This window comes from Trichosurus vulpecula, chromosome 7, assembly GCF_011100635.1.
Source record: "Trichosurus vulpecula isolate mTriVul1 chromosome 7, mTriVul1.pri, whole genome shotgun sequence".
NCBI lineage: Eukaryota > Metazoa > Chordata > Mammalia > Diprotodontia > Phalangeridae > Trichosurus > Trichosurus vulpecula.
Genome location: NC_050579.1, coordinates 250,316,602 through 250,329,973, shown reverse-complemented (window position 1 = coordinate 250,329,973; position 13,372 = coordinate 250,316,602). Strand labels below are relative to the sequence as shown.

General features: G+C 41.8%; 2 pseudogenes; both read left to right on the top strand.

The window, feature by feature from the left end:
* Positions 1 to 555: 555 nt before the first annotated feature.
* On the top strand, positions 556 to 1,960 carry LOC118857888 (annotated as a pseudogene).
* Positions 1,961 to 2,380: 420 nt separating this feature from the next.
* LOC118857887 lies at positions 2,381 to 11,398 on the top strand (annotated as a pseudogene).
* The last annotated feature ends 1,974 nt before the right edge of the window (positions 11,399 to 13,372 follow it).

The following is a 13,372-nucleotide window of genomic DNA, read 5'->3' as shown; positions in this document are numbered from 1 at the left end:
TCAGGGCAGCATCAGGGCAGCACCAGGGAAAAAGCCAGGACTTGCAGTCCCCATCACAAGAAGCTTGGGACAGTTCCCCTTTTACCCCAGGAGCAGAGCTCAAATTTAAAAGTAAGTGAGAAGGTTGGAAAAGATGAGCAAACAACAATATCATTGTTATTATGGTGAAAAGAAAGATTGAGACACAAATTCAGAAGAGGACAACAATGTCAAAACATCTATGGGCAAAGCCCCAAAGAAAAATGGGAATTGGTCTCAAGCCCAGAAAGAACTCGTGGAAAAGGTCAAAAAAGAGTTTAAAAATCAAATAAGAGTGAGAAGAAAAATTGGGTAAAGAAACAAGAGTAAAGCAAGAGAATTATGAGAAAAGATTAATGGCTTGGCAAAAAAATAATTTCTTAAAAAATAGAATTGGCCAAGTGGAAAAGGCGGTACAAAAATCTGCTGAAGAAAATGACTCCTTAAAAAGTAGAATTAGGGAGGCTGCTGGGACAACTCATGCTGCCGAGGTGTTCCTTCTGCTTTCCTGACGCAGCGAGAGACTGGCAAGTTGCCATGTGGTCTCCCAATGACACCCTCGGCTTCAGAGCTAGCTTTGCTGAAGAGGCAAAGGTCGTTTCGGAGCAGTTGCAAGGTCAAGGAGAGACAGATGTATCCACCGTCCAGGCGAAGCTCCCACCTCCCAACTTGACATCCTCGGCCTCTTTTCTAGACCTACCAGCGAGTAACCAGGTCCAAGGACAGCCCAGTGACAACCGACTTTCTCCCCCTGCCCTAGACCTGAAGCAGGGTCCTTCCCCAGCCACCCCCAGTGACCAGGACCTTCTGGTCCTGAAAGGGCTGCCAGCTTTGGATTAGGCTGCCAGCCCTGCCGATCTGGTTAGACAGCAGCTTAATGTGACCATGGAGCTCTGTAGCCTGGCTCCCGATGTTGTCCAGGCTGATGATTCCAGCTCTTTGGCCCCCCAGCCAAGCACTGAGCCCAATGACATCTGCTTAGCTCAGGCAGTCCCCTGGCTCAAGCAGCCCAGGCAGAATGCAGCCAGGCTCCAGATGACCAGAGCAGTGGGGAAGGGGCCCTGCTCAAAGAGGAGGATCTCTCTGACACACCTGGCAATAAGACTTTCTTGTTTAGCAGACCTCCACCACACATGAAGCTTCAGAAGGGCTGAAGCTGCTAGAAGGCTCAAGGGTTTTTTTCCTTCTCTGAGAGCCCCACAGCTCAGTAAGCACTCAGTATGGGCAGGGTAGACCAGCCCAGTGCCAGACGCCCCCAGAGGCCTCAAGCAGCCACAGGCAGCCCATCCAAGGCCACTCCCAAAAGCGGCCCTTTGGAGAAGGGCTAGGAGAAACAATCCCTGGGTGGGGCCTCTTTAGCTGTTTCCAGGAGGTGGCATCAGGCCCTTCCTTTGCCTGGCCGAATAGATGGTCAGCTGTCCCCTTGAACACCTCTGGCTTGCCTGTCCTGCTCAAGTGCAGAAGGGAACCCTTGGCAGCCCTAGGAGGTAGGCAGCAGAAAGGCAGGAACAGTGAGGCAGGCAGGATGAAGGAAACAGAGCCACCCGCCAAAGCAGGGAATAATCTGCCCTCAGCAGCCAAAGTGTCTCAACTTCTCCACAGCAAATGGGTGCCACCTTGATTCTCCTTGCATCAGAGAGACCCCAGTGCTCGGGACCCTAAATCCAGGGACCCCCAGGCAGCTCGAATTTTGAAGCCCTTGCCTCCTACCCAGAGCCCCCAATCCAGAGTCCCATCCAGGACCTAAGAGCAGCCCCCCAAGCAAGATAGGAAGCCCCAGCCTTCTCCAGGGCAGATGTGCCCCCAGTGCCTTGTGCTGCAGAAGCAAGTGGAGGACATCAAAAGCCAACTAGCTGCCATGCAGTGTCTTAAGGGGGAGCTCCAGGGCCTTCAAGGTGCAGCTCAGGATCTGTCCATGGCAAACACCAGGGGCACCATCTGAATGCCAGGCCCCAGACTCCAGGGCTCTCTTCTCCCAAAGCGGGCCCTCTTCTCCCAAAGCGGGCCCTCCCATGGAGTCTTTCCAGGTTCTTTGTTGTCTCCTTTCCTTGTCCCTCACTCCCATTTCCCTACCCTACAACTTTGTAGCCAAGCATGTGGGTCGGGGTCTCCCAGTTCTGATTGGAGGGCCAACTGCAGCCAAGTTTTATTGAGAGGCCTCGTCACTACAGGATGTTAGCACAGTGACCTCCAGCTGGACTGCTGAGTGGTTCCCATCCCTACTTGGGACCCCAGTTCCCCACTTTAATGCCCAGGCAAGAATAATAAATGAGTGGGAAAGGTGGGGGCAGGCCAAAAACGTCACCTGGCTCACATTTGGCCTGGATTTGTTGTTTGTTTTTTTTTTTTGGGGGGGGGTATCATGGTGATGGAGCCTGAGATGTCAGTGAGACAAGGGGAGAATGCCTGACGGAAAATTGGCAGTGGGAACAGTTCTGGAGGTAGAAGGGGCCCAGCCAGCGCTTGTGTCTTGGCAAAGGCCAGGCCTCTGCATTAAATTTTAGCAAGGTTCAGACAAGGGGAAGACGTCCTTTCCGAAAGTCAGGAAACACAGGTCATCTGACCAGTGTTATTATTGCTTAGTTTAAATCTACATTTTCAAAACAAAGCCACAGGTTCATATACAGTCCTCTTCCTTGCATATTGAAATGTTCGTGTTGTTATGTTTAATAATAAAGAAAATGTCAGCAAAAAAAGTAGAATTGGCCAAATGGAAAAGGAGGTAAAAAAGCTTACTGAAGAAAATAACTCCTTAAAGTTAGTTAGGGCAAGTGGAAGCTAATGTCTCTATGAGACATCAAGAATCAATCCAATAAAATCAAAAGAATGGAGAAAATAGAAGAAAATGTAAAATATCTCATTGGTAAAAACAACTTACCCGGAAAATAGATCCAGGAGAGATAATTTAAGATTTATTGGGCTACCTGAAAGCCATAATAAAAAAGGAGCCTGAACAGACTCTTTCAAGAAATTATCAAGGTAAATTGACTGATATTAGAGAATCAGCAAACATCATCTATAATGGGGGATAAGCTAGAAGCCTTCCCAATAAGATCAAGAGTGAAGCAGGGATGCACATTATCACCACTGTTATTCAATGTTGCACTAGAAATGTTAGTTATGGCAATAAGGGAAGAATAAGAAATTGAAGGAAGTAGAATAGGCAATAAAAAACAAAACTCTGCCTAAATAAATGTACATTTTTAATGCCATATCAAACAAACTACCAAAAATTATTTCATAGAGCTAGAAAAAAAATTCATCTGGAAGAACAAAAGGTCAAGAATATCAAGGAAAATAATGAAAAAAATGCAAAGGAAGGTGGTCTAGCTGTGCCAGATATCAAATTGTATTATAAAGCAATAATCACCAAAACTATCTGGTACTGGCTAAGAATTAGAGTGGTAGATAAGTGGAATAGATAAGGTACACAAGACACAGTAGTAAATTACCATAGTACCTAGGGTTTGATAAACCCAAAGACCCTAGCCTCTGGGATAAGAACTCACTATTTGACAAAAGCTGCTGGAAAAACTGGAAAACGATATGGCAGAAACTAGATATAGACCAACATGGGGGTTTGTATTGGATGACCTCCAAAGTCCCTCCCAATTCTAAATTTAAGGGTATAAATGGGTATAATTGACAGATAACAATCCTCCTCCATAGGATCAAAGACGTAACACTGGAAGTGATGACAGAAGCTATCTAGTCCAAATTCCTCATTTTGCAGATAAGAAAACAGGGAGAAATTGCAAAATTTTGTACCAAGAGAAGGTCAAAATGGGTATGTGATTTAGACCTAAAGGGCTATACCATAAGCAAATTAGAAGAGCAAGGAATAGTCTACTTGTCAGGTTATGGAGAAGGGAAGATTTATGATAAAACAAGAGATAGAGAGCATTACTAAATGCAGATAATTCTGATCTTAAATTTAAAAGGTTTTGCACAAACAAAACCAATGCAACCAAAATTAAAAGGAAAGCAGAAAGGTGGGAAACAATCTTTACAGCAAGTATCTCTGATAAAGGCCTCATTTCTCAAATATGTAGAGATACGAATCAAATTTATAAGAATACAAGCCATTCCCTAATTGATAAATGGTTGAAGGATATAGACAGGCAGTTTTCAGATGAAGAAATCAAAGCTATCTATAGTCATATGACAAAATGCCCTGTATCACTTTTGATTAGAGAAATGCAAATTTAAAACAACTCTAAGTTACCACCTCACATCTATCAGACTGGCTAATATGACAGAAAAGGGAAATAATAAATGTTGGAGAGGATGTGAGAAAATTGGGACATTAATGCACTACTGGTGGAGTTGTGAACTGATCCAACCATTCTGGAGATCAATTTGGAACTATGGCCAAAGGGCAACTGAACTGTGCACACCCTTTGATCTAGCAGCTAGGGCAGCTAGGTGGTACACTGGATAGAACATAACACTCTAACCAGTGTCAGCAGCAAAGCTGACAAGTCTCTGGCCTTGTTCTGGGGCTGTGAGTTGAACTGGAGCAATCGCTCATATATCTTTGACCTCTTGGAAGGTGGAAAGGGTGATCATATGTTGATGCTGCACATTATTTGCCTAAGGGAGAACAGCAAAGATGATGTGACCATAGTGGAGATAATACCGCCTTCTAATGAGGATGGCAAGGAAAGACCTCCAGTTCCCATTGCCATGCTGAAGCCCTTGGTCTGGTCCATGGCCAACATTTCAGGAATGGAGCTCACTCCCCCTATCACTTTCCATCTTTGGTGTGGCTCAAGACCTGTCTACATCAGTGGCTATGATTCACTGTGAATTTAGACCTGTCCTGGGGGGAAGTAGAGCGGGATGAGGAGGACACAGAGGAGGAAGGAGATGATGATGATGATGAAGATTCTAGTAAGATATCACTGAAGGAGATTTCTCCACCTAAGCTAGACAAGTGATAGTCCTCCAACGGTCAGGCTGGTGTCACAGAGAAAAAGAAGCTGGAGGAAGACCAAAGAGTCCCATTCCTGACAAGCCCAAAAATGAAGGCCAAAGCCAAGAAGGAAAGAACCCAAGAAATAAAGGTAATATGTACAAGAGGTAGTAAAGGATCAAGAAAGAGGAAAACAGGAACTGGGAGAAAAATAATAATTTTTTTTCCTGGGGAAAAAATAAACAGCTAGGTGGCACAATGGATAGAGCAGCACCAGCCCTGGAGTCTGGAGGACCTGAGTTCAAATTTGGCCTCAGACACTTACTAGCTGTGTGATCTTGGACAAGTCACTACAAAAACAAATAAACAAAAGATTATAGATTAAATATGATAAACCATTACTAGGTATGTATCCTAAAGAGATTGCTAAAAAGGGAAAAGGCCCTACATGTACAAAAATATCTTTTTGTGGTGGCTAAGAATAGGAAATCATGGGGATGCCCATCAATTGGGGAATGGCTAAACAAACTGTGCTATATGAATGTAATGGGAATATTATTGTTCCATAAGAAATGATAAGCAGGATGATTTCAGAAAAATCCTGGAAGGACTTACATGAACTGATACAAAGTGAAGTGAGCAGAACCAGGAGGCCATTGTACACAGTAATAGCAATATTAATTATATGATGAAGAACTGTGAATGACTTAGCTATTCACAGCAATACAATGATACAAGATAATTATAAAGGACTCATGATGGAAAATGCTATCCACATTCAGAGAAAGAACTTATGGACTCAAAGCATACTACTCTCACTTTGTTCAATTTTTTTTTCCTTTTGGTCTATTTCTTCTTTCATAATCATGACTAATATGGAAATATGTTTTACGCAATTGCACATATATAACCTAAATCAAATTGCTTACCATTTTAGGAAGAAGGGAAGATAAGAGAGGGAGAAAAATTTAGAGCTTAAAATTTAAAAATGAATGCTAAAAATTGCCTTTACATGTAATTGGAAAATATTATAAAATAAAAAAAGAAATTAAAAAAGAAATCTGGCAAGTTTACAAATAAGGGGAGTCTACAAGGCCTTTTCTTGTACTTTTTCCCGTACAGTAATTACCAACTTCTCCCTTTTTCTGTATTTTTTCTAGTCCTTTCTGTGTCTCATCACTCAATAATGGACCTATATGGCAGAATTTTCCCCCACCTATCACAGCTCATCTATCTAGGAGTTCTCAGGAAGACTTGGGCTCACTCCTCCTGCTTCCTTGAATAAGCATCTCTCTTTATAGAGAGGAAGCAAGGCAGTCCTTAAAATTCATATGAACATAAGCTTCTATAAAAATGGACAGGAGTGTTATATAACTTACAGCAAAATTTCTAATTTCAAGATGAACACCAATTTAAAATTATTTTTAAATTGATCTGGACTTTAGTTTGTAAGACTCTCTAAATATCTAATTAAATGTTCCATTGTTGTTATTCAGTTTCAGTTGTGTCCAATTCTTAGTGACTCTACTTTTCTTGGCAAACATACTGGAGTGGCTTTCCATTTTCTTTTCCAGTTTGTTTTACAGATGAGGAAACTGAGGCAGCATTAAGTGACTCTCCCAGGGTCACCCAGCTTTTAAGTGTCTGAATCCAGATTTGAACTCAAGAAGATGAGTCTTCCTGACTCGGTCTATGCCATTCATCTGAACCAATTAATGTTGCAAACAAACTCAATTACTTCTTGGTTATTTTCTGATGTACACAAACCTTTTATCCTTTGGTGAATCAGGGAAAGGTAAATAATAGGTAGGCAGTTTCTAAGTGCCAGATCTATTCTAAAGTGGATTGCAGCCTCCCCCCCACCTTTTTTTTCCACTTAGAATCTTCACCTACACTGCCCTTAAACCTGCCTCTTGATAATCATGCAAATGCAAGTCATTTACCACTAGAACTTCAAATTACAGGGGTAGCTACTCACAGCCTACTGCCAAAGAGGCAAAAAAAAAAGTTAACAGTCTCTTATTTTTGCCTCTCTCTTAGTGTCCATGTAACTTTTTTCCCAAAGTCTCCAAATGTTTTATTTTCAAAACCTCTGTTCACACAGTCAGCGCAAACAGACTACAACTTTCTTAACTTTCTACTCATTCTTCTCTCATATCTACTTGGTTAAACTTTCTTCCTTTCTCTCTCTCTCTACCTGTATATATGTGTATATATACATATGTCTATTAACTATATCTATCTACATTCCTCCAGTGGACTTTGATTAAAGCCCTTTAAAACTGCACATCTTTTCTCTTTCATACTCTGATTTGACCCTTCTCTTGCTTTCTTCTACTTGCTTTTACCAATCATATCACAAATAATCTTCACTTCATTGTATATATTTTTTCTCTCTCTCCCGTCCATCCCTCTGAAGCCAGTCTGTACCATCCTCCAAACCTTCCCCTATGTCACTATCTTTCCAGGGGTCCTTTCCTGCCTTTGCATTCTATTCCTAAGCTGTTTATAATCACCAGGCCTGCAGTTGGGACAGTTTGCTCCCTCCCAGGAGAGCAAAATGACAAACAGGAGTTTTTAACTTCTCATTCTTGTCAGAGTTCCACCCCCAACTGTCTCACCTTCCTTCCAGCTTCTAACCAGGTTTCAACAGCCCAACACACAGACCATAGCAGAGGTCAGTCAGTGGTAATGCAAACCTACCATCCTCACTAAAGTGAAGCCCTCCCAATTCTTTCATCAAGTGGAACAAGCCAATCAGCATTTTTTTTGGAAGTCTTTGAAGTCACAAAGCCAGCCACACACGGGATTACCCTTGGCTGATGGGCCACCCCTGCTCCTGAGATGCAGGTGACCACCTCAAGAATTTCCCTCTCATCAACCTGTCTTCCGAGTGCTGGGCAGGCTTCTAACATTCAGGCCACTCTTTCCTCTAGCGATATGGGTGACCAGCCCTAGGCTTGCCCCTGGTAAGGGTCTCTCTCCTCAAGACCATTTCTTCAGTATCCCACTAACTATGCCAATTGCAAGGCTAGAAAGCATCCAAAGGAACCATCCTAATATAATGGGAAGGTATGAAGATGCCAAAGAAAGAATCAGACCATGCCAGAATGGTCATATATGTGTAGATTTATTAGGGTTTAATTGATTAATTGGGGGAGTTGACTCATGAGGCTGGTCAGTGATAGATCTCCATGCCAACCTTAGGCCAGGTCAGATATTATCCAGAAACAGAAGAAGGCCTAGTGCCAGGGATGGCCCGGGGTCAAGTTTTCCCATGGGATAGTCAGAGCTTCTTTAGCTGTTTATATTAAAGGTAGTTTACATTAACTTGGAGTTATAGGTTACATTTTCACACTCTGACTCCCACTGTACATTCCCTATCTGTGACTGTGAACTATTAAAACTATCTCTTCCTTTTCATTTTTACGGTGTGCCTTGGAAATATTTAGATCATTCATCCATTTGGAATTTATTGTTGTAAAAAATATTAAGATGCTCAAGAGAGGGGGATAGAGGTGGTGCAGTGAGTAGAGCACTGGCCCTGAGTCAGGAGGACCCGAGTTCAAATCTATCCTCAGACCCTTAACACACTTAGTAGCTGTGTGACCTTGGCCAAGTCACTTAACCCCAATTGCCCTGCCTTCCCCCCTAAAAAAAAAGATAAGATGCTTGTAAAAATCCATTTTTTAACCAAATTGTTTCCCAGATTTTCCAGCAGTGCTTGTTGAAGAAAATACCTTCTCTAATTCTGTCCAGCAACAAATGAATGTACTTTTCTTTCTGCCAGAATTGAGTTTTGTTGCTTTTATTAATTTTTGTCAATTTGATAGGTGTGAAATAGTTCTTCAAAGTTAGTTTAATTTGCATGAAATATCAGGCGAACATTTTAAACTACCACATCACAGGACAGGAGCAGTGGTAGCAGCGTTAATGATGGTGTGTTCATTCAGGCAATCCAATGCCTTATGTTTTGTACAAGTACCATCCTCAGGATAGCAGTAAGGATTTAACAAAAAAAATTACCTTCTTATTGGCTGCCTAGAGTTAGAGGACCAATGTTCAAATCCCATCTCTTCCATTTCCTTACTGTGTGACTTTGAGTAAGTCATTCAACTGCTTGGGTTCTCAATTTCTTTATCTGCAAAAAAATGAGACTGAGTTCATCCCTTCCAGGCCTAAGTCTGTGATGCTAGGAGCTGAATAAGTTAGTGACTTCCCCATTTTTTGTTTTTGGTTGAACTCTACAATATTCAAAGATTATTTTAGGTAACACCTAAGTAAAGTGGATGAGGTCACTTGGGTAGATGAGGTAGGAACGCAGTTAGGAGAAAGCCCATCGTCAGCCTCTTCTTTAAAGAACGTAGTAATTTTAAAATTGTTGCCCTGGCAAAAATAAAAAATTTAACATTTCTATATATGCTTTCTATACATAAGTATATATACACTCTCTCATTCTACATAAACATACACACATATGTATGTATATATATACACGTGTGTATCTTAAAAGTTATGCATGCATGTGTGTGTGTGTGTGTTAAAGTTGGCCTCAAAGATTGATTCAACTCTAGATTACTTGATTACAAGCCTGATCTCCAACACATATTGGCTGTGAATTCCTTTTCAGTGCCCTATGTAATTCTCTAAACTTATAAGTTGGAGAAACTATGTTGACCTGCAGTAGTATGGGGAATTTCCTAACCTGATTGTTCCAAATGCCAATATAACCACAGGTCCAATCCTTATCTCTACAATAAATTTAACATAGTAGTATCAATACAGCGCTGCTTGTCTGTGTTGCCTTCTGATCTCTTTTTGCTCTCTTCTGTGTATTTTAAACTGTTTTATGGATGTTCTTTTCAATTTCTCCCCCACTCCCGTCAACTATCACTATCACTTTCCCTACTCCATCCATAAGCTCTTCCCCCAAAGTCCCCCCTCATAACAAATAAATGGTCAATGAAAACAATTCCACACACGGATTGTGTTTGCAAATGTATTTCAAGAAATCGCCATAGCCACAGTAACCTTCAGCAGTCACCACTGAGGCAAGACCCTCCACCAGCAAAAAGATTATGACTTGCTGAATGCTCAGAAAACGGTTAGCATTTTTTTTTAGCAATAAAGTACTTTTTATTAAGGTACATACATTGTTCTTTTTTTTTTTACTATTGAACATTTAGTAGATGACAGTATGGTGTAAAAATAGCTTTTATATGCACTAGGAAACAAAAAAAAAATAAGACTTGTTTTATGCAATATTTGTTTTATTGAGGTGGTCTGGAACCAAACACATGATATCTCTAAGGTTTATCTGTACTCCTTTAGTAATCCTCAAGAGACAGAGATGGTAGCATTTCCAAAAATTTTTAAACTCATTGGTTGGTGGTGGGGAAGCATTAGTTTTGTTGATTTGTTTTTAAGGGTAAAGAGACTGAAATTTGGAGAATTTTAAAAAAGATAAAATAATATCTTAATGTATTAAACATAATATTAAACATTTGAATTAAACATCTTAACATCATTAAACATTTTAAACATAAAATATTTTAAATAACTAAGTCCCTCCCTTTGTTAGGAATCTAAAAATGTAATATATGTAACTTGGTTTGCTCTTACAATTGTCATGTTTGGCACGCATGTTAAGAAATGGGGGGGCATGTTAGGAAATGGGGGGGCACATTGAAAAACTGGAAAATACTGTGGAGGTAGAAATGCTATGTGCCCTCAATTTTTACTTCTTGTCAAGCTTTTCTTCATATCTCAACTCTCTCCCCGCACCCCCACCCCATGTATTTTACCTAGGTTTTATCTAAAGCGGTCTTTGAGTATAAGGGAGTTAAAAGGAAGTCACCAGGTGATGTAACTCCAGCCAACCAACAGAAAACTTGGGTTCCATGACAGTCTTCAAGTTTAAAGGATCCTGATAGCCTACCTTCAAGTATTTGAAGGCTGAGATTTAGAAAAGTAATTAGATTTTAGGAAAGTAATTAGATCTGCTGGTTAGCCTCACAGGGCAGAATCAGGGACAAGAGGTGAAAGTTGCCACAAAAGCCAAATTTAGGCTTGGCACTGGGAAACATTGAAGAGCTGTTCTGAGGTGTACTTAGACTGCCTTGGGAGGCAGTGACCTCCTTACTGGAGATTTTCTAGGAGGGGGGATTGCCTCGTGATGGTGATACAGGGGATTCTTGTTCAGAATTGGACTAGAAAGACTCCGAGGCTCCTGGCCACTCTGAGATTCATCTTGTGATTGTGTGAAACTTATTTGCTTCACAGGACACACTGGCCGAAGAGTCAGAGAGTCCGGGGCTCCACTGCCATCTTTGCTCACTACTGTTTGGGATCTTGGGGAGGTCATTTAAGCGAAGGCAAGAAGCACCAGTTAAGCGGTGCCCATGTGCCAGGCGTCCGGTGACCCGGCGAAACACGGTTTCTGTTCTTAAGGAGCTCAAAAGCTAATGAAATCAATCTTCCCGGGCCTCGGTTTCCTCATCTGTAAAAGGAAGGGAATCGGACTTGGTCTGGGAAGTCACTTCTCAGCCCTAAGACCCGGGAGGGGCTGGGGATGGGGTGAGGCAGCGCATGCGCGGTCCAGAGCGCCTAACTGCTGTGGGGGGCCCACAAGGGTTGGGAGTTGGTGGCCTAGGTCGGGGGAGGGGGGGAAGGGCGATCATTGCGCGAGGACGCGCGGTGGAATTTGGAACGTCAACAGCCCTCTCTGCCGCCCCATCCTCATTATTATTGAGAGCCGGACTTGCGGTCTTCGAGTCCGCTGTAGAGCCTACCCCAGGGCAGAGAAAAGAGAAGTCTGGGTGACGCTATTCACTTAAGTTCCCTAGAGGCTGCCGGGTAATAGCCCCGCCCCCTCCCCTCCCTTCCCCTCCCTTCCCACGCTTCCTCCCATCCTCTCAGTATAGTCAGGTGGGGTTTGAATGTGAGAAAGGAAGGGGAGGTGAAAGGGGGAGGAGGAGGGGGAGGGGGAGGGGGAAGAGTGTCCGGGAAGGGAGGAAGGAAGGAAGGAAGGAAGGGAGGAAGAGAGGGAGGAAGGGAGGAAGGGAGGGAGGGGAAGGAGAAGGGAGAAAGGAGAAAGTGTTCAGGTAAGGGAATGAAGAGGAAGAGAAGACTGGGAGAGGACCTTGAAGAGGGGAGGAGTGTCAGCCTATAGTTTAGCATCCTTGGACCCACATGGAGTCAGACCTAGGTTGAAGTCCTGCCTCTGATTGGCTGTGTGACTGGCCCAATCATTTAATCTCTCCAGGGTCTCATGCAGTATTCTGAAACTAGAAATTGTAGATTGTAGAAAAAAATTGTTAGAAGTATTGTAGAAAATTTTCTACAATTATAAATTGTAAAAGAAAAAAAATTAGCATTTGCAGATTTGCGATGATAAATGGATAGGGGAAATTTCCTCAAAGAGTGCCCCGGAGAGAGAATAATGATAATGATAATAACAACTAATGTTTATATATTGCTTACTATATGTGCTAGGCCCTTTGTAATCATTATCTCATTTGGTCCTCACAGCAACCTTAGGAAGTAGGTGCTGGTTTGTTTTTGTTTTTTTTTTTTTTTCCATTTTACAGATGAGGAAACTGAGGCAAACGGATTAAGTGACTTGCCCAGGCTCACAAAGCCAGTAAGTGTCTGAGGCTAGATTGGAAATCTTGACTCCAGGCTCAGTGATCACCCATTGCAACACTTGATCATTGGGCCAGACTCCCTACTATCCCTAGCACCGAGCACAGCTTCTGGGTCATAGTAGGTGCTTAATGTTCGTTGATCGATCTATTGATTCAATTTGCCCAGTCATTTCTCCCCATCCTAAAAATCTTTCCCATGACCCTGTTATCCCCTCAAAACTATCATCCTGAAGCTCTTCTCCCTTTCATTTTACTTCCAAAACAGAATAGGATACAATCATTGCTGCTACTTCCATATAGCCCATTCACTTCCCATCTTTTTTGCAGTCGTAGCATAAATAAATTACAGGAGCAATGAAGAAATTACCTTTTGGATTTGTGGATAAGAGAAGAACATATGACCCCAAAAGGCAGAGAAAGTATCAAAGAAGATAAAACAGATAATTTTCATGACATTAAAAAGTTATGCAAACAAAACCAATATAGCTAAAATTAAAACTGCAGTGGTTAACTGGGAAAAAATCATTTCAACAAGATTGTTTATAAATATCATTCTCATTATATGTGCATATACATATATGTGTATATGTATAAATGTATGATACTTATAACAATCCTGTTATGTGTGTATATATGTATACATATACACATATATACACATACACACACATATATGATTGATTCATTAGAGCCATTCCCCAACTGGTAGTCAAAGGGTATGAACAGGCAGCGTTCAAAGGATGAATTCTGAGCTATCATATGGAAAAATGCTCCAAATAACTATTAATTAGAG